The 20,649-nt window shown below is 40.8% G+C and overlaps 1 long non-coding RNA gene across 1 annotated transcript in view; it reads left to right on the top strand.

Annotated features, from left to right (window-relative positions):
• LOC139366003 (uncharacterized) overlaps positions 1–20,649 on the top strand; it is a 116,871-nt gene that overhangs the window by 55,493 nt on the left and 40,729 nt on the right. The window contains exon 2 of the long non-coding RNA XR_011626712.1: positions 11,268–11,339. This is a non-coding gene — a long non-coding RNA (uncharacterized lncRNA). The remainder of the gene's footprint in view (positions 1–11,267; positions 11,340–20,649) is intronic.

Raw genomic sequence — 20,649 nt, 5'->3', positions numbered from 1 at the left:
ATATTTTACGTTTGGTTTAAAGTTGGGTAAAATTTACGTTGACTTTCAGTTCATTCAATGTCATAATTTTTTTTTTTATTGAAATTTTTACCCCAATTTCATAGTATCCAATTATTAGTAGTTACTATCTTGTCTCGTCGCTACAACTCACGTACGGGCTCGGGAGAGACGAAGGTCGAAAGTCCTCCAAAACACAACCCAACCAAGCCGCACTGCTTCTTAACACAGTGCGCATCCAACCTGGAAGCCAGACGCACTAATGTGTCGGATCAAACACCGCGCACCTGGTGACCTTGGTTAGCGCGCACTGCTGGTGCGCAATGAGACAAAGGATATCCCTACCGGCCAAACCCTCCCTAACCCGCCAAACCCTCCCTAACCCGGACGACGCTAGGCCAATTCTGCATCGCCCCACGGACCTCCCAGTTGCGTCCGGCTGCAAACCCAAGGCCTCTGGTGGCACAGCTAGCGCTACGATGCACGGCCCTAGACCACTGCGCCACCTGGGAGGATCAACGTCATTTTGTGTTGAAATTATGTGGAAGCAACATTGATTGAACCAGTTTTTGCAGAGTTGGACATTTACATTGTGGTTCCAGTGTTTTTGCTCTACATATGGCCTACATCAAGGTTAAACTCATGAAGCTTTTACAGGATCCTACATGGACTGTAACCATATCAAACATAACATATCATACTCACTTAAGTCTCCCGGATATACATTTAGTATTTTATGTCCAGTCTATGAGACCAGGCTGCCGTATAAAGTTAATGTTTCATTCATGAACATGTATTGCGCAGGGGTCTTTCAGAGCACGCATGTTTTTCATTGCTACCTGTTTGCAGCTAACACAGGGACTGCACTTTGTTTGGGTCAGTGAATACAGCAGGGCTGAGTGTGAATACAGCAGGGCTGAGTATGATAGCAGTATATACTGGTATATACTGTATATACTGTAGCTGGTTGAAAAGGGATTGTTCATGGATCATGGATTATTCCTTTATCAGATATGACCTCATGACACTGACTTTTTCAAGTTGGAAGTGGTGATGTGACTCTTAATCTGTTACAGTGTGACATTTCAGAATGTGTTTCTTTGAGATTCAAAACACACATTGCAACACATCTGGTGTGATAAAATTACAGCACAGACATCCTCCTATGATTCTGTGATAAAATAACAGCACAAACATCCTCCTATGATGCAGTGATAAAATGACAGCATAAACATTCTCCTCCCATGCTGTGGTAAAACAACAGCACAAACATCCTCCTATGATACTGTGGTAAAATGACAGCTCAAACATCCTCTTATGATACTGTGGTAAAATTACAGCACAAACATCCTCTTATGATACTGTGGTAAAATGACAGCACAAACATCCTCTTATGATACTGTGGTAAAATGACAGCACAAACATCCTCTTATGATACTGTGGTAAAATGACAGCACAAACATCCTCTTATGATACTGTGGTAAAATGACAGCTCAAACATCCTTCTATGATGCTGTAGTAAAATAACAGCACAATCCTCCTATGATGCTGTGGCAAACTTACAGCACAAACATACTCCTTTGATGGTAAAATGTGTTAAAGGTGTTATGGTGGAAACAGGTTCCGAGATTAAGTGTTACTGCCAGTCTGCCGAACTTCAACATCAATATCGTGTTGAAGTCTTATCAGGCATGCTATACAGCGTGCAATGTATTACTTATCACATGTAACATGAATCCCTAATGCTTCCCTTACAACTGTGACTGACAATGTATTCTCGACTTGATCATATCCTGTCAACACCATTATGGATTTGCCCTTAGGATTGTAAGCTTAATGCATGTCAAATTATGGGAAAAAACGTATCAGGATATTCATAAGATGTCAATGCAGTCTTATGGTGTTCATCTCTTCATCGTAGTTTCAGTGTTGACATTGCCCTAAAGAAACTTTTGTTTGGCATTCGAATCTCATTGACTTAAAGATCCCTGGCTATAGGCCTATCCTATAGAGAATGATAGAGGGCTCTAGGGCCCAAAAAATCCATTTAAGTTTTGGCAGCACCCTTGAGGACTTTCACCATTTTGAAGAAGTCAACTGGGTGGGACTTCCTGTGGGTTAATAAAGGATCACATAATTCCATCCAGGTCGTCAGGAGGGATCAGCCAATTAATTATACTATAAATATCCAACCTTTGCTTTATACCTGTTCAAACAACACACTCCAGGTGGCAGTGTGCAACCTTTCAGTTTGTTTGCCAACTCATACAAGTAGTGGAAGAAGAAAACATACTTCCTCAAAATGGAGATGGCCTTAGTGGCACTGCCTGGGCGCTCACAGATTCCATAATCCGACAGATCCAATGAAAAGTCCTCTAACCATCTCTATGGCCTATCCTAAAGCAAAAAGAAGAGAAGTTAATCCAATTAATGGCATTGACCAGTCAAATTATACTTATTAATAGTTCATTAGCTCCTAAACCGTATGCTAATGATCAAATAATTGGTAGATGTTTGATCCATGTTGATGGTATTCGCGAAGAAGAGAACTGTTATAAATTATATTATTATAAAACCTTTAGGTGAATACTACACGTTAAAATCCTAGCCTCACACTTCATATCTTATAATTAAATACATTTACTTCCAATTGAAATCGAGTCCTCTTAAAATGAATGACTTCCGACAGGATTATAATGAATAATGGCCTTAAAAAAGCTTTTGATTCAAGCACTTTACTTTTGTTCTGATCGAGGAAAACAAAAGCCAGTTTTTATCAAAGGAAAAGGAGGCCAACAGCCATGCCACTAACTATTGAATGTGCTTATGCTGGCAGATAGATCGGTATGCGGTATACTCAGCGCAATCTGTTCCAGGATATGGCCCCATTGACTCCTCCCCACTGTACCCCTGAAAATACCCTGCTCACATGCATCGGAAATGGCCTGGTCCTTCAATTATTCACAAACACACTTCTCCTGTATGATAAGATACAACAAAACACAACGTTAAGGATAAGATATAGATCCTAGTTATAGGTACCTATGAGGTACTGTACTAGGTAGGTACCTATGAGGTACTGAATAGTGGCCTGAGTTGAAGATAGAAGAAACATAAACATCCAGAATACAATGGTTTGTAGTGAGGTTTTGATGATTTATGGGTACCTACTGTATGAGGTACTGAACAGTGGACTGAATTAAATATATTAATACTACACTCTTTAGTCTCATACTCAAGATTTTCACAGTTGAAAAAATGCAACTGTGGTGGTCCTTAACTTGTGATATGAGGTACAGTAAAACTTATTCAACTGATAGGTAGGCTTAGATTGAAATATGCTGATGTTTGAGATGGGAACGAACAGTGGGTATGTTATGTATATAGATGTTGAATGGAGGAGACAGGAGTTGTAAAATGTATTGATGCTGGTTCGCCAAAATGATTTACGAGTTTATTTCCTTTGTTTTCCCCTTTCAGAGCATTGATTTATGGCTGGTATAAAACCCCATATCCAGTGATGTCACATCAAAATGTGACTATGTCCTCTGGTTGACAAATTACAGTTGTGGTAAAGTTTGGGACACAAACACATGAGTAAAGTGGGCATTTTTGCCAAACATTTAAGGTAACATACAAAAAGCATCTTTAAAATGCCTTAGTTTTATAATTTATTTAATTCTAGATTATATATGCTCACCTTCTGAGTGTCTCAATGTGTCATTTGAAAAAAAAAACAGTTATTGTTGTTGCATTTATCAATTTAAGTGGGCTAAGCTTATTCATGTTGGTATGCCCCATGTTGGTATGCATTAAATGATTTAATAGGCATACATAGGCAAAGTTATGAGAGTTTACTTCATAAATAGTGCCTGTCATTGTAAACAACAAGATTTACTCAGTGCCTTATCTATTTGTCTCCTTGTCTACATGAAACACCATCCAGCATTTGTGTTTTACATTGTAACCCACACGTGTCATCAATGAGTCAAATGCAAACTTCATTATGAAATGAACTGACTCCACATCATATTTGAGAAATATTCTGCTGTACTCATCATGGATAAAAGGCATTGCTGGTGAGAATGATGGATTGCCTGGGCTTAATAATACTTCATAAGGGAAAAACAAAGTCTGCAAGTCCAACAAAACTAATTAAAATGACAGAACCTCACAGCAGCAAATAAGGAATGGAGTCATTTAGGGCACCGGCGTGGTGGTATACGATGCCTCTGATTGGACTTAATGCTTGAACAGCTCCACAGATCTGTTGTGTATTAATATGTTGATGGCAATATTGCCTCTCGTCTTCAGTTCTTCGCAAACATCATAGCTCAGCGAATCTATGGATGCCTCAGTCATTTCAATACATACTACCTTTCACGGCGAGTAAAGAAAATACTAAATTTTAATTGCAAACATTGCAAATGGCTCCACTTCTCGGTCCAGTGGCTTCGTACATTAGCATGTAAAGAGAATCATGGATGAGCCCATCGAAGTAGACGGAGAAAGTCTTCCTCTCATTGATACTCACTTAAGGGGGTTGTGTCAATGCCATCATTATAATAGTTATTTTTGCCGTTGATCTCCTTCCACACTTGAGAGAGGGTGCAAGGGTGAAATCATTTAGCATGAATCACTCAATATTTTATGGTTGCCTCATTGAAAATGAGTGGGAAGAAATCATAATGTCTTTTTTTACACAAACAAAGCTAAAACATCAGGTTTTTGTTATACATTATTGTTCTAAACTTTTGATCGGTAATGTACATCTACTTATTCAAGGGTTTTTCTTTATATTTACTATTTTCTACATTGTATAATAATTGTAAACACATCCAAACTATGAAATAACACATATGGAATAAAGTAATAACAAAAAAAGTGTAAAATCAAAATATATTTGAGATTTGAGATTCTTCAAATATCCACCACTTGCCTTGATGACAGCTTTGCACACACTTGGCATTCTCTCAACCAGCTTCATGAGGTCGTCACCTGGAATGCATTTCAATTAACATATGTGCTTTCTTTCTTTCTTAATGCATTCGAGCCAATCAGTTGTGTTGTGACAAGGTAGGAGCGGTAAAATACAAAGTCCATATTATGGCAAGAACAGCTCAGATAAGCAAAGAGAAATGACAGTCAATCATTACTTTGAGACATGATGGTCAGTCAATCCAGAAACTTTCAAGAACTTTTAAAGTTTCTTCAAGTGCATTCGCAAAAACCATCAAGCGGTATGATGAAACTGGCTCTCATGGCTCTGGCTCTGCTGTAGAGGAAAAGTTCATTAGAGTTACCAGCCTCAGAAATTGCAGCCCAAATAAATTCTTTAAAGAGTTCAAGTAACAGACATCTCAACATCAACTGTTCAGAGGAGACTGTGTGAATCAGGCCTTCATGGTCGAATTGCTGCAAAGAAACCACTACTAAAGGACCTCAATAAGCAGAAGAGACTTGCTATGGCCAAGAAACACGAGCAATGGACATTAGACCGGTGGAAATGTGTCCAAATTTGTGATTTTTGGTTCCAACAGTCATCTCTTTGTGAGACGTGGTGTAGGTGAACCGATGATCTCTGCATGTGTATTCCCATCATAAAGCATGGAAGAGGAGGTGTTATGGTGTGGGGATGTTTTGCTGGTGACACTGTCTGTGATTTATTTAGAATTCAATGCACACTTAACCAGCACGGCTACCACAGCATTCTGCAGTGATACGCCATCCCATCTGGTTTGAGCTTAGTGGGACATTGATTTGGTTTTCAACAGGATAATGACCCAACACACTACCAACAAGGAGAGTGATGGAGTGGTGCATCAGATGGCCAACAATTGCTCAGCATATGAATGAGTAGATGTTAATGAATGAATGAGTAGGTGTTCTAAAACTTTTGACCTGTATTGTACTGTACATCCTGTGACTTAACTGTATAAAAAATATCCTACAAATGGAATTGTAAAGACGCACATGGATGGTTGCATAACTGTCAGTGTAAAAGGTATAGGAATGGCCCGTGAGAACAGTTTGTTAAAAGCAAAACACATTAGTAACAGTACAGTACATGTGTCAATTAGGCCTAATTGTCTTGCTTTATTGATGAAATATTGCTTGCTGATTTTAGCTGACAAACTGTAGCACTAATGTATACTTCAGTGTGTCCATGTGGAAATCCATAAACTGCACATGAATATGAATTATAAAACATAGAATACATAACACACATCTCAAGTTGTTTTGCAGTGTGTTGTCATTGTGGTTTACTGTTACTCTCCTATAAAAGTTAATAAACTATGTAACACAAATAGGAGTGCTAAAACCTACTTTGTTCAAGTGAGAGGACCAGTTATGTCAGAATAAACGCTCCTACCCTCCATGCTACCTGGCGCCCGTGAGTGTTTGAGGATATGGGAGATGATGGTCCCAGGATTCTGCATGCTTTAGCCGTGCTAACAGCTGAGCCGTCAATCTCCAGGGGGAGAGATGGTGAAGGACGATTTCTGAAGTCCACCACCATCTCCACAGTTTTGTATGTGTTGAGTTCTAGGTTATTTGCGACTGCACAAGACCACCAGGCAGGCAACCTCTCAACGGTACATTGACTTATCACCGTCGGTGATGAGACCAACCAGAGGGGTGTCACATGGAATCTTGAGTACTTTGACAGAAGCATTGTTGGAGGTGCGGTCATTGATATAGAGTGAGTAGAGTAGAGGTGAGAGCACGCATCCTTGCGGCGCTCCTGTGCTGAGGGATAGAGAGTCCAAAAAGTGTTTTCCCAGCTTCACGTGTCGCGTTCTGTTGGTCAGGAAGTCAGTGATCCAATGACTGATGGAGCTGGACATGTTCAATTGGGAGAGTTTGTCTTGTAGCAGTTTGGGGGGAATGGTATTGACGCAGAGCTAGTCCACAAACAATACAGTGGCTTGTGTGAAAGTATTCACCCCTTGGCATTTTTCCTATTTTGTAGCCTCACAATCAATTAAAATAGATTTTTTTTTGGGGGGGGGGGGTTGTATAATTTGATTTACACAACATGCCTACCACTTTGAAGATGCAAAAACATTTTTTTGTGTAAGACAAACAAGAAATAAGACAAAAAACTGAACTTGAGAGCACATACTGAGATCATGTGACAGATCATGTGACACTTAGATTGCACACAGGTGGACTTTGTTTAACTAATTATGTGACAGCTGAAGGTAATTGGTTGCACCAGATCTTATTTAGGGGCTTCATAGCAAAGGGGGTGAATACATATGCATGCACAACTTTTCCGGGTTTTTTTTGTTCAAATTTCTTTCATTTCACTTCACCAATTTTGATTATTTTGTGTATGTTCATCTCATGAAATCCAAATAAAAATCCATTAAAATTACACGTTGTAATGCAACAAAAGGGAAAAATGGCAAGGGGATGAATTCTTTTGCAAGCCACTGTATGTAAGCGAAATGGAAAGCTGCAACATGGAAAGCTGTGAGTCATTGTTGATGTGCTCCGTCCTGCATTTCTACCAATGTCTCTTGAGACATTTTCCTGTGTCAGTGTAGCAAAGCTCAGCATCTTTACCTTTCCTTGATGCCACATTTATAGCAGGGAATCTGATGTTCTTTTGGACTCCAAATGTCTATTTCTGTGGCCTACATACTGTCTTCTGAGACGCCAAGCATGAAAGAAAAAAATTGGAAATGTGGCACTGTTTACAAATCCACTCCTGATAAATTTTTTTAAAACAGCAGAGATATCAATTAGTTGTATTTTTCCTGCTAAATCAATTGAGGCTGACTCCTGTTTCAGAACAACTCATTATAAGTTTGATGACGACTGTGATTACTTAACTCCCGAAGCAATATGTATGACATCTTGTAGCTCACAGCAAAGTACACGGTAGCAAAGCTCAATTTCCTTGCATGCTTAACGTTGCATATTACACAACTAAATATTCAACTGCACCTCAATCTCTCAACATCTTCACAAACAGAAGGGGCCTGCAAGAAGAACAGGCCAACAAATTCTGTGATGTCTGTGTCTGCAAGGCTTCCAGAAACTGCATTGTAATGTCTGACAGAATGCACAGACTGCTCCAAACAGTGAGCTATGTAATGCTAATGCTAACTGAGGCCCTCTTGTTTACATTCTGGTTGTGACTGCGTCCCCCAAGAGTGACATTACCTCTTCTCAGACACACTGGCTTTCAGCTCCATAAATAATATTCATTTTTACTGGCCTTGAACTCCTGAGATGGCATTAGGGGCAAGACTATCAGACAGCGACAAAAAGCTGTGAGATGGAGTTCAATAATTTAGTATAGACTTTTTATTTATCGGGATTTTGTTTTTAAACACGACAGCTTGATGCAACTAATATGAGAAAAAGCCAAATGTAGTGTCAGGCTAGCTCTTAGCCCCGTGGTTACATCAAGGGTACATCAAAAACATCACAAGCCAGTCTGATGATTGAGAGATGGCCTCTCCAAAGGCACACTGTCTGAAGCGTGTAAATATCCTTGTGATGTGAAGCTCTTATGCATATTCTCTCCTCCACCACAGCAAACTCCATTATGAATAAGGATTATGAATGATAAATGACCGATAACTCGTAGAACCGATAACTCGTTGCAGCCAAACAAACACAGTTGTTTTCTCAAGGACTACAAAGGGAAACACAGACATGAGATGCCCAGTGACGCAAGCCTACCAGACGAGCTAAATGCCTTTTATTTATTTTAATTTATTTTAATTCGTAAATATTTTCTTAACTCTTCTTGAACTACACTGTTGGTTAAGGGCTTGTAAGTAAGCATTTCACTGTCTGCAGGTCTACACTTGTTGTATTCAGCGCATGTGACAAACAAAGTTTGATTTGATTATGGGTGACCTGCAGGAGCCGTCTTTAATGGATTATGGAGCGTTGTGTTTTCTGCTGTAGCAACAAATCTTTCAACCCAACATCCAATCTCCAACATAGAGAACTACTATGTTATTCATCTGAACCTATCTAGTATAATAACCTATCCTCTGGCATAGCTCATAGGGTCTTTGAGCCATGCAAGCCTCTTCAGTTATGAGAAGTTCACATAGAGAGAAAATCTGAAATACAATCAAAACTACAGTACGGAAAACTGCACTACAATGCAATCCTATATCGAGCAGAGTCTGGCTGAATCTGTGGAACGAGAATGCACAATTACATTCACACCGAAACGAGGAAGAGAGAGAATGAGTGAAACAATGAGATTTGATGAGCGAAAGAGAACACAAAGAGAACAATGTAGTGAAACATAGATAGAGAAAGAAGGGAAACAGGAGGGAGGGAGGTAAGGTATGCAGGACCAGACACGGCAAAACGCTGCAAAGCTCCAGGACAGAGGAGACTATGCAGTGGGCCATAGCAGAGAGAGAGAGAGTGGCGAGTCATCTTGCGAGTCTCTCCTCACCCAAAGGCCTGCATGGGGTCCATCTTTTAACTCAACGCCATGGAGATTTTCCATTCGCCCATTCGGCCACTAGCACACTTGGGGAAAGCCTGTTTGGGGCTGAAATGTAGATGGAGCTAGCTAGAAAATAACAGTATTTTCCTCCCAACCCTCTCTAACATACTTCAGCCCTAACAGAGGCAAGCCTGTGTATTTTCAATGAGTAATCCTTTTCAATTGACCAGCACTTGTGTTGGGCTATGCTCTTTATTGGCTGTTGGCTCTAGTGGGTGGACTGAACATATATTTAGATAGTATCCTCATCGACAGAGTCCAGCTAGAATGGAAACGGCTAACAGTGGAAACACTTAACATTATGGTCAATTGACAGACACTTTAATTCATAGCGACTTGCAGAACAGATTCAGTATTTCGCCCAGGTGGGAATCAATCCCACAACCCTGGTGTTGCAAGCACCACAGTCCAGCCGACTGGGCCCCCTAAACCACCACCTTCTCCCCACCCATATGAATGCCTCACAATCTGGGCAACCTCTCTCCTCTGAGCCTTCTCCACTGGGGAACAGAGTCAGTCAAGGGTGAAGATCTCAAGCCCAATTCTAGGGCACCGCTATGACAGTCTTAGTCTGGCTGCTCACCCTTTCCAACCCAACCTTCCCCTCATCCATCCATCCCTTCCTCCCCCTGTCTATCCCTCTCTCTGGGGGATGAGAGTGGGGCCAGACGGAGCCAGACGGAGCCAGCAGCTGTGTGTCCATCCACCTGTGCAAAACCCCACCGGTCTGCAGGCTGAAATCTCTGCAGGCTACCTTTTAAAGGCGTAAGGAGACGCTATCAAAAACTAGACCCCGTCATTAAAAGGCTTGTGTCAGAAAGCCTCTGCTCTATCACTCTACCTGGCATACACATTTATGCTGGCTCATAACTTGCCGGGCAACAGTGCAAGTGAGCTCATTTTTACCGTGAGACTGTCAAAAAGTTTCCCCTTTTTATATTTTTAGTGAGAGACTTTTGCTATTCTGTCTTTTCCCTTAATTTCAAATGCAACATGGTGAAACATAAGAGATGTGGTTATGTTGGGGTGGAAAATATAAAAGAGCACGAAGCTGCCAAGTGCAATACGAAAAGAGGGGATCAATGGCCATATCACTGTCAGATATTCAAAACAGTTTAGTAGTAATGAGGGCATGGCGTTCCACGACTATGCTGTCATATAATAACATTTGCTGGGGAGGAAATAACAAGGTAGCACATAGCTGGTTGTTAGATGCAGGATAATTTCTAGAGGAGAATATACTGTACTTTAGTTCTAAAGGCTGGTTTCCATGACAGGTGAAACACATGGGTCTGGAATAAAACACATTTTTCAACGGAGCAATTCCATAGGCGTGGTTTTTAGTCCAGGCTTAGGCTTATTATGGGTCTGGGAAACTTCAAGTCACATTTTAAAGATCTCCTTTCGGCACATCGACAGTGTATGGAACCAACACTATCTAATTTGTGGTTGGAAATCAATCAAAAAAAATCTAAGAAAAATGTATAAATGTCATTCTCATTCCGTTTTTTTTAGTTCACTCTAGTGTTATTTAGTTCTCTATTGTTTTTTAGTTCACTCTATTGTAAACTCTACAGTCAGCGTATTTTATCCCATTCTCCATCTTTTAAGAAATAATGGAGAGAAGTCGCTAGACACTGTTGGAAAGCTCTTGGATGACTTAGTGTCCAGTGAACTGACAGGCTAAATCTCTGAGCTCTCCTACCATTAACATATCATCTCAACCATTAAGGATATCCTGACACTAATTCTGCCCTTCTCTTTCTGTGCCTTTCAGACTGACTCTTCAATGGTCCCTCATCTTCTCTAGCCAGAAAGGAACCATGTCGTCCGCCCATGTTTGGATATGGTAAGTTGCCTGGTTACGTCAGTGTTATGCAAGGGTAGATTCGTCCAGAGGGCTAAAACGGCACAATATTCACGCTATGATTACTTATTACAAATTTTGATAGTCACGTTTGCCCTGATTATTCATCCTTGGCATCATAGCCCCACAAAAAAATAAAAGTTAATCATAGACTGTACACAATTGGCCACAGCCACTAAATACATTATTACAGAAAAATATATATATTTTCCACTTGGCACCACCGATTAAGGGGGAAGATGTGCGATATAGTCAGAGTTGATTAAAAGCAACTTCAATCTGCTATTTTTTGCCTCTTCACCCTTGTTGTCACTGCTTGTTATAAGAAAAGGAAAAAGCAGTGGGTGGCTTTTCAAAAGTGTGTGTGTGTGTGTCTCTGTGTGTATGTCTTCACACAGGTTTCAAATACTAATATATGCATGCTAACAGTGGAAGCAAATAAAAAAATGACACAGCCTTGACATCCATATGTCAAATCAAACCAAAGTGTACTTGTCACGTGCGCCAAATACAACAGATGTAGTAGACCTTACAGTAAAATGCTTACTTACAGGCACTAACCAATAGTGCAAAAAAGGTATTAGCTGAACAATAGGTAAGTAAAGAAATAAAACAACAGTAAAAAGACAGGCTATATACAGTAGCGTGGCTATAAAAGTAAGGAGGCCACATACAGACACCGGTTAGTCAGGCTGATTGAGGTAGTATGTACATGTAGATATGGTTAAAGTGACTCTGCATTTATGATGAACAGAGAGTAGCAGGACATAATGCTGGACGTAATGCAGATAGCCCGGTTAGCCAATGTGCGGGAGCATTGGTTGGTCGGCCCAATTGAGATAGTATGTACATGAATGTATAGTTAAAGTGGCTATGCATATATGATAAACAGAGAGTAGCAGCAGCGTAAAAAAAAGGGGGCAGGGGGGGCACACAATGCAAATAGTCCGGGTAGCATTAAGAAGAGATCAGATGAAAATAAATTAAACTTGGGCTTTAAGAGACTAAAATGCAACGCAGAGCCTGAAATGCAATGAATTTGAGGTACTGAAATGCAATGCATCTCTTTCAACCCATCAAACCCTATCTATCCAGTGACGCAGATGCATAGACCCAAAGGCATGCATGCTACTGTATGTTTGTTACCATATACAGCCATTGGCAATTTCCATTTTCATGTTTCTAAAAAAGAGGTCATCAAAATAAAGGTTTAATATGTTAATCACATGATTATCATTGACATTTTCCATCATTACTAAGCTTTCCATGTCAATTGTTCTTTTATGTAAGTATAAATGATTTGATTACAGCAATACCGGGTTACGTCAATAACACATATAACAAATAATGTCAGATATGATCAGTGTTTCCAGGGAAAATAGCACATATGATGTAACTCAGTGGATTTGTCTTTCTACTGCAGTAGTCTTAAGACTGAGGCAGTATAATTAATTGATTGAGGGCTTAAGCATCAGGACAGGGGTGACTCTAGGTGAATAGGGCCCTAGGGCACTGATCCAGGATCATTCAACTCAAACCCAATACAAATCCTCCCTTTGTGTGCTACAGCTGACTAGAGGCCTGTGCCAATCATGGCACCGGATCCCACCCATTCTATGTTCCCACATTGTACTGGGAATGGTAGGACATCGTACATTGGGACAGAGACACTGGCACAGCACACAGCCAATTGCTCCAGTACTGAGAGTTTATACCTGTTTTTCTCTGTTTATATTGGTGTCAGAGAGTAAGAAAGTCACTGATTCTACAACAACAATAATGTGTTTTCTTTCCATTGATGACTGCAGTGTGCAGGGGTGTTTTTACAAATGGCAAAAGCAATGTCAGCACAATAACTGTTCGACGGCAGCTTCATGAAAAGGGTTTCGATGGCCGAGCAGCCGCACACAAGCCTAAGATCACCCTGTTCAATGTCAAGCGTCGACTGGAGTGGTGTAAAGCTTGCTGCCATTGGATTCTGGAGCAGTGGAAACACGTTCCCTGGAGTGATGAATCACGCTTCACCATCTGGCAGTCCAAAGGACGAATCTAGATTAGGAGGATGCCAGGAGAACACTACCTGTCCCAATGCATAGTGCCGACTGTAAAGTTTGGTGGAGGAGGAATAGTTGTCTGGGGCTGTTTTTCATGGTTCAGGCTTGGCACCTTAGCGCCAGTGAAGGGAAATATTAACGCTACAGCATACAATGACATTCTAGATGATTCTGTGTTTCCAACTTCGTGGCAAGGCCCTTTCCTGTTTCAGCCTGACAATGCCCATGTGCACAAAGCGAGGCCCGTAAAGAAATGGTTTGTCAAGATCGATGTCGAGATCGATGTGGAAGAACTTGACTGGCCTTCACAGAGCACTGACCTCAACCCCATCGAACACCTGCGAGCCAGGCCTAATCGCCCAACATCAGTGCCCGACCTCACTATTGCTCTTGTGGGTGAATAGAAGTACATCCCTGTAGCAATGTTCCAACATCTAGTGGAAAGCCTTCCCAGAAGAGTAGAGGCTGTTATAGCAGCAAAGGGGGGACCAACCTCATATTAATGTCCATGATTTTGGAATGAGATGTTTGACGAATAGGTGTCCACATACTTTTGGTAATGTAGTGTACATTGGGTTTATCTGGGTTCCTACATTGGGATTATCTCTGTTTTCTGGCCTAACCAGCTAGTTCAGTGGAGACAAATTGCATTGGGACTGAATTCCACATGGGAAGATCATTTGAAAGGTGATGTTAAATTCAAAGGGCAGCATTTTGTCCCCCTTTGGTTCCTTTCATTAGGAAATGGTATTTACATTAGGTGTAGACTCCAAACGAATGAACAAATGATAGAGAGCAATTTGCTTCTTTAACCCAAGCACTATGGCCTCAATGCTAAATACAGGGTGCAGTAAGAGGAATAGGTTGTAAATTGAGCTGTCTGGGGTCAACGAGTATGTGACAAATTCTTAGTGACAGTCTGAACATTTGAACATTGTAGAAACAAAACTATAACATAAGCATGCACAAGCATAAAAAAGCCCCCTTTTGTTACAAAAACATCTCATTATGAATTCAGTATACATCAGGCTGTAATTTAAATCGAAAGCTGAGAATAAAAAGGGAAAACCGATAGTTAAAGGCAATTAATTCAACCTGGAATACCCGGAGCACTGTTTAATTGTATTGCTATACTTCTTCTAAAAAATAAAAAGAACTCTGCAAAGAGAGTTTGTCCTGAAACTGAAGGCTCCGCATCACTGTTACAGGCTCAATGCCATAAAAAGGTCGATAGCAGTGAAAATGACACACATGCACCTACAGTAATCCTTGTATTTTACATCCATACTAATGCTGGGTTTATGAATTTCCTGTTTTGTAGCCAGATAAAGTTTGCTTCCTGAAATTCAAATAGATGTGCCCTGTAAAAGATTAATAAGGCTGTCACTGACTAAAATTGGAGCATGGGTGCCCTTAGATGAAGGCAATGGCAGAATTCAAATGTGAGAGGAAAACCCAATGTTCTCTCTGATAACATCCTACAACAACAATCAACTTTGATGTTGGAATTATAACAGTGTCTGGTTTGTTTTGGGGGAACATCTATACCAAGACAACCACAATGCTCCATGATGGATTCAAATGTCCTTAATTTGATCACTGTTGTTATTGCGAAATGTCCTGCACAGCAAGAAACTTGAAGACTATTCAATGTTAAAAAAGGCTTATAAAGTTTATAATTTCCACTAACACTTCAGACTTGATTTTTCCGTAATTAAAAATGACTCAACTCCTACAAAAAATGTCCATTAATTAAAATCCACAGAATAATTCACATTTCCTGCTGCTGTGGATTTATTTTCCTGCTGTAGCAAACTGGCTCAAATTAAGATCCTACATCTTAATATGTCATTGAATGTATACTATACCTTAGGAGTATGCATAGCCTAAACCCTAATACAGATATTTACCTGTCATGGTAAGCTGCTAATCACGTCTTTGCACATCCCCCTTCATCAGCTGTTGTTATTTTTAGAGCGCTCCCTTATATTTGTTTCTCCTGTGAGGGAATGTAGTGACGCGTCAGCAGCACTATTGGTAATCAGCAGCCGTACTACTGTTCTATGCCCAGGTAAAGCCTTTGAGGAGACCATTGAACATGGGCAACGATCTCTAGAGGACAGGCGGCTCACCCGCGGCTCAGCCGCAACATTACAGCAAATGCTGCAGTGAAATCTCCCCCATAATGTCCCTCATGAGCATCCTCCTCCTGTGGAGATGGAAGCCTTAAAGCCATGGTAGAAAAAAAGCTTCTTACTACCTTAGAAGATGCTGAAACATATTCAGATGTTGTATCTGGGCTCCCTATATCAAATTAGCACCTCATGTTCATCTTCCGTCACATAAAAGCAGAATATAACCAGGGGTACTCCATTGTCATACTTGAGTAAAAGTAAAGATACCTTATAAGACAATGACTCAAGTAAAATTGAAAGTCAGCCAGTAAAATACTACTTGAGTAAAAGTGTAAAAGTATTTGGTTTTAAATATACTTAAGTATCAAAAGTAAATGAAATTGCTAAAATGTATTTAAGTATCAAAAGTACAAGTAAAAGTATAAATCATTTAAAATGACTTATATTAAGCAAACCAGAGGGCACAATTATCTTATTTTTTTATTGACCGATAGCCAGGGGCACACTCCAACACTCAGACATAATTTAAAGACAAATCATTTTTATTTAGTGAGTCAGCCAGATCAGGCAGTAGGGATGACCATGGATGTTCTCCTGATAAGTGTGTGAATTGGACCATTTTCCTGTCAAAATGTTACTGGTTCTTTTGGGTGTCAGGGAAAATGTATGGGAGTAAAAAGTACATAGTTTTTTTAGGAATGTAGTGAAGTAAAAGTAAAAGTTGACAAAGATATAAATAGTAAAGTACAGTCCAGATACCCCCAAAAATGAATAAAGTAGTATTCAAGTTTTTTAAACTTTATTTAACTAGGCAAGTCAGTTAAGAACAAATTCTTATTTTCAATGACAGCCTAGGAACAGTGGGTTAACTGCCTTGTTCAGGGGCAGAATGACAGATTTTTACCTTGTCAGCTCGGGAATTCAATCTTGAAACCTTTCGGTTACTAGTCCAACGCTCTAACCACTAGGCTACCTGCCGCCTTAAGCACTACACCACTGCATATAACAGATTATGCACAACACAGTAGTATTTTGAATAACAATAATAAATGGGGTAATATTATGTTACAGTCAGCCAGCTTTGCCTATTATTAGAACATGGCAATCAAATTTGCGGCTCTGTAATGCATATAGTATTTTCTATTACATTTTACCTGAGAATATTTACAGTTGAAGTCGGAAGTTTACATACGCCTTAGCCAAATACATGTAAAATCAGTTTTTCACAATTCCTGACATTTAATCCTAGTAAAAAGGATCACCACTTTATTTTAAGAATGTGAAATCTCAGAATAATAGTAGAGAGAACAATTTATCTCAGCTTTAATTTCTTTCATCACATTCCCAGTGGGTAAGACGTTTACATACACTCAATTAGTATTTGGTAGCATTGCCTTTAAATTGTTTATCTTTGGTCAAACGTTTCGGGTAGCCTTCCACAAGATTCCCACTTGTTGTCCTTAAAACATTTTGCCACAACTTTGGAAGTATGCTTGGGGTCATTGTCCATTTGGAAGACCCATTTGCGACCAAGTTTTAACTTTCTGACTGATGTCTTGAGATGTTGCTTCAATATATCCACATAATTTTCCTCTCTCATGCTGTCATCTATTTTGTGAAGTGCACCAGTCCCTCCTGCAGCAAAGCTGCCCCACAACATGATGCTGCCACCCCCGTGCTTCACAGTTGGGATGGTGTTCTTCGGCTTGCAAGCCTTCCCCCTTTTCCTCCAAACATAACGATGGTCATTATGGACAAACAGTTCTCAGACCAGAGGACATTTCTCCAAAAAGTATGATGTTTGTCCCCATGTGCAGTTGTAAACAGTAGTCTGGATTAGTTTATGAGTTTTTGAGCAGTGGCTTCTTCCTTGCTGAGCGGCCTTTCAGGTTATGTCGATATAGGACTTGTTTTATTGTGGATGTAGATACTTTTGTACCTGTTTCCTCCAGCATCTTCACAAGGTCCTTCGCTGTTGTTCTGGGATTGATTTGCACTTTTCGCACTGAACGTTCAGCTCTAGGAGACAGAGCCTCCTTCCTGAGCGGTATGATGGCTGTGTGGTCCCATGGTGTTTATTCTTGCTTGGTATTGTTTGTACAGATGAACGTGGTACCTTCAGGCGTTTGGAAATTGCTCCCAAGTATGAACCAGACTTGCAGAGGTCTACAATTAGTTTCCTTAGGTCTTGCCTGATTTCTTTTGATTTTCCCATGATGTCAAGCAAAGACGCACTGAGTTTGAAGGCCTTGAAATACATCCACAGGTCCACCTCCAATTGACTCAAATGATGTCAAATAGCCTATCAGAAGCTTCTAAAGCCATGACATCATTTTGGGGAATTTTCCAAGCCGTTGAAAGGCACAGTCATCCCAGTGTATGTAAACTTCTTACCCACTGGAATTGTGATACAGTGAATTATATGTGAAATAATCTGTCTGTAAACAATTGTTGGAAAAAATACTTGTGCCATGCACAAAGTAGATATCCTAACCGACTTGCCAAAACTACAGTTTGTTAACAAGAAATTTGTGGAGTGGTTGAAAAACAAGTTTTAATGACTCCAACCTAAGTGTATGTAAACTTCCGACTTCAACTGTACATGCAATATGACAGTCGAGGAACTGAAAATCTCCTGCCATCACAAGAAAGAGAAAAAATAATTCCACTTTTTTTTACGAGACACTCATACTAAATCCACCGCTTGTGGATTGTTTGCTTTGGGCTTATCGGGATTACTACATTGGGTTTATCGGGCTAACTAAATTGGGCTTATATGGCTAACTACATTGGCCTTATCATACTCGCTACGTTGGGCTTATCGGGCTACCTACATTGGGTTTATCGGGCTACCTACATTGGGTTTATTGGGCTACCTACATTGGGCTTATCGGGCTACCTACATTGGGTTTATCGGGCTACCTCCATTGGGTTTATCGGGCTACCAACATTGGGTTTATCGGGCTACCTACATTGGGTTTATCGGGCTACCTACATTGGGTTTATTGGGCTACCAACATTGGGTTTATTGGGCTACCTACATTGGGTTTATCGTGCTACCTACATTGGGTTTATTGGGCTACCTACATTGGGTTTATCGGGCTACCTACATTGGGTTTATCGTGCTACCTACATTGGGTTTATTGGGCTACCTACATTGGGTTTATCGGGCTACCTACATTGGGTTTATCGGGCTACCTGCATTGGGTTAATTGGGCTACCTACATGGGGTTTATCGGGCTACCTACATTGGGTTTATTGGGCTACCTACATTGGGTTTATCGGGCTGCCTACATTGGGTTTATTGGGCTACCTACACTATATATACAAAAGTATGTGGACCCCTTCAAATTAATGGTTTCGGCTATTTCACCATCAATCGTTACTGACAGGTGTATATAATCAAGCACACAACCATGCGATCTCCACAGAAAAACATTGGCAGTAGAATGGCCTTACTGAAGATTTCAGTGACTTTCAATGTGACCCCGTCTTAGGATGCCACCTTTCCAACAAATCAGTTTGTCAAAATTATTTCCTGCTAGAGCTGCTCCGGTCAACTGTAAGTGCTGTTATTGTGAAGTGGAAACGTCTAGGAGAAACGACGATTCAGCCGCGAAGTGGTAGGCCACACAAGCTCACAGAATGGGAACGCCGAGTGTTGAAGCGTGGTTAAATCATCTGTCCTCTGCTGTATCATTCACTACAGAGTTCAAAACGTTCTCTGGAAGCAACTTCAGCACAATAACTGTTCGTAGGGAGCTTCATGAAATGGGTTTCGATGGCCGAGCAGCTGCACACAAGCCTAAGATCACAATGCTGGAGCGTCGCCTGGAGTGTTGTATAGCTTGCTGCCATTGGACTCTGGAGCAGTGGAAACACGTTTTCTGGAGTGATGAATCACACTATCTGGCAGTCCGACAAACAAATCTATATTTGGAGGATGCCAGGAGAACACTACCTGTCCCAATGCATAGTGCCATTTATAAAGTTTGGTGGAGGGTGAATAGTGGTCTGGGGCTGTTTTACATGGTTCAGGCTAGGCCCCTTAGCTCCAGTGAAGGGAAATCTTAACGCTACAGTATGCAATGACATTCTAGACAATTCTGTGTTTCCAGCATCGTGGCAAGGCCCTTTCCTGTTTCAGCATGACAATGCCCATGTTCACAAAACAAGGCCCATACTGAAATGGTTTGTCGAGATCGGTGTGGAAGAACTTGACTGGCCTTCACAGAGCACTGACCTCAACCCCATCGAACACCTGCGAGCCAGGCTTAATAGCCCAACATCAGTGCCCTCTTGTTGGTGAGTAGAAGTACGTCCCTGTAGCAATGTTCCAACATCTTGTGGAAAGCCTTCCCAGAAGAGTGAAGGCTGTTATAGCAGCAACCTCATATTGATGCCCATGATTTTGGAAGGAGATGTTTGATGAATAGGTGTCCATGTACTTTTGGTCATGTAGTGTACATTGGGCTTATCTGGGTTCCTGCATTGGGATTATCTATTTTTCCTGGACTAACCAGCTAGTTCCAAGATGGCGTAGCAGTCAGACGTGTTGTCGTGTCCCTTGTATATATATTGTTTTTTTTTACATATTTTTCTTTGCTTATCTTTTAAAATATTTTGCTAAACCTCAACTTCTAAATACTCTCCTGCAACCCGCCTCACCCAATGTAGCTATTTTTTCCTAAAGTATTTATATTTACTTCGGATCCGGAACCCCTCAACTGAAGCTAGCCAGCTAACTACCAGCTATCAGTCAGCAAACCATTGCTAGCGGTCTTCAGCTAACCGGTCATCAGCTAACCTTTAGCTCGGAAAGCTCTCGCCAGTTCGAACAACGCGACTCTAACCAGAGCATAACGGACCTATTATTATTTATTTTTTTATCCCCGGATTCCCAGCGCTAACGGAACATTTTGAGCTGGATCTTCATAACTAGCTAACTAGCTAACCGCAACCCCGGATTATTACTCCTGGCTAGCGTTTCCACCCACTTAGCTTGAAGCTAGCCCGGCCAGAGCTCCTGTGCTACCACCGAAGCATACTCCTGGGCTACAATATCCGGACCCACGACCGGTCTATCGATGTCACCGCATGAAG

The sequence above is a fragment of the Oncorhynchus clarkii genome, chromosome 14 (genome assembly GCF_045791955.1).
Source record: "Oncorhynchus clarkii lewisi isolate Uvic-CL-2024 chromosome 14, UVic_Ocla_1.0, whole genome shotgun sequence".
NCBI lineage: Eukaryota > Metazoa > Chordata > Actinopteri > Salmoniformes > Salmonidae > Oncorhynchus > Oncorhynchus clarkii.
Note: the sequence above shows the minus strand (reverse complement) of the source record. Positions and strands in the feature narration are given on the sequence as shown.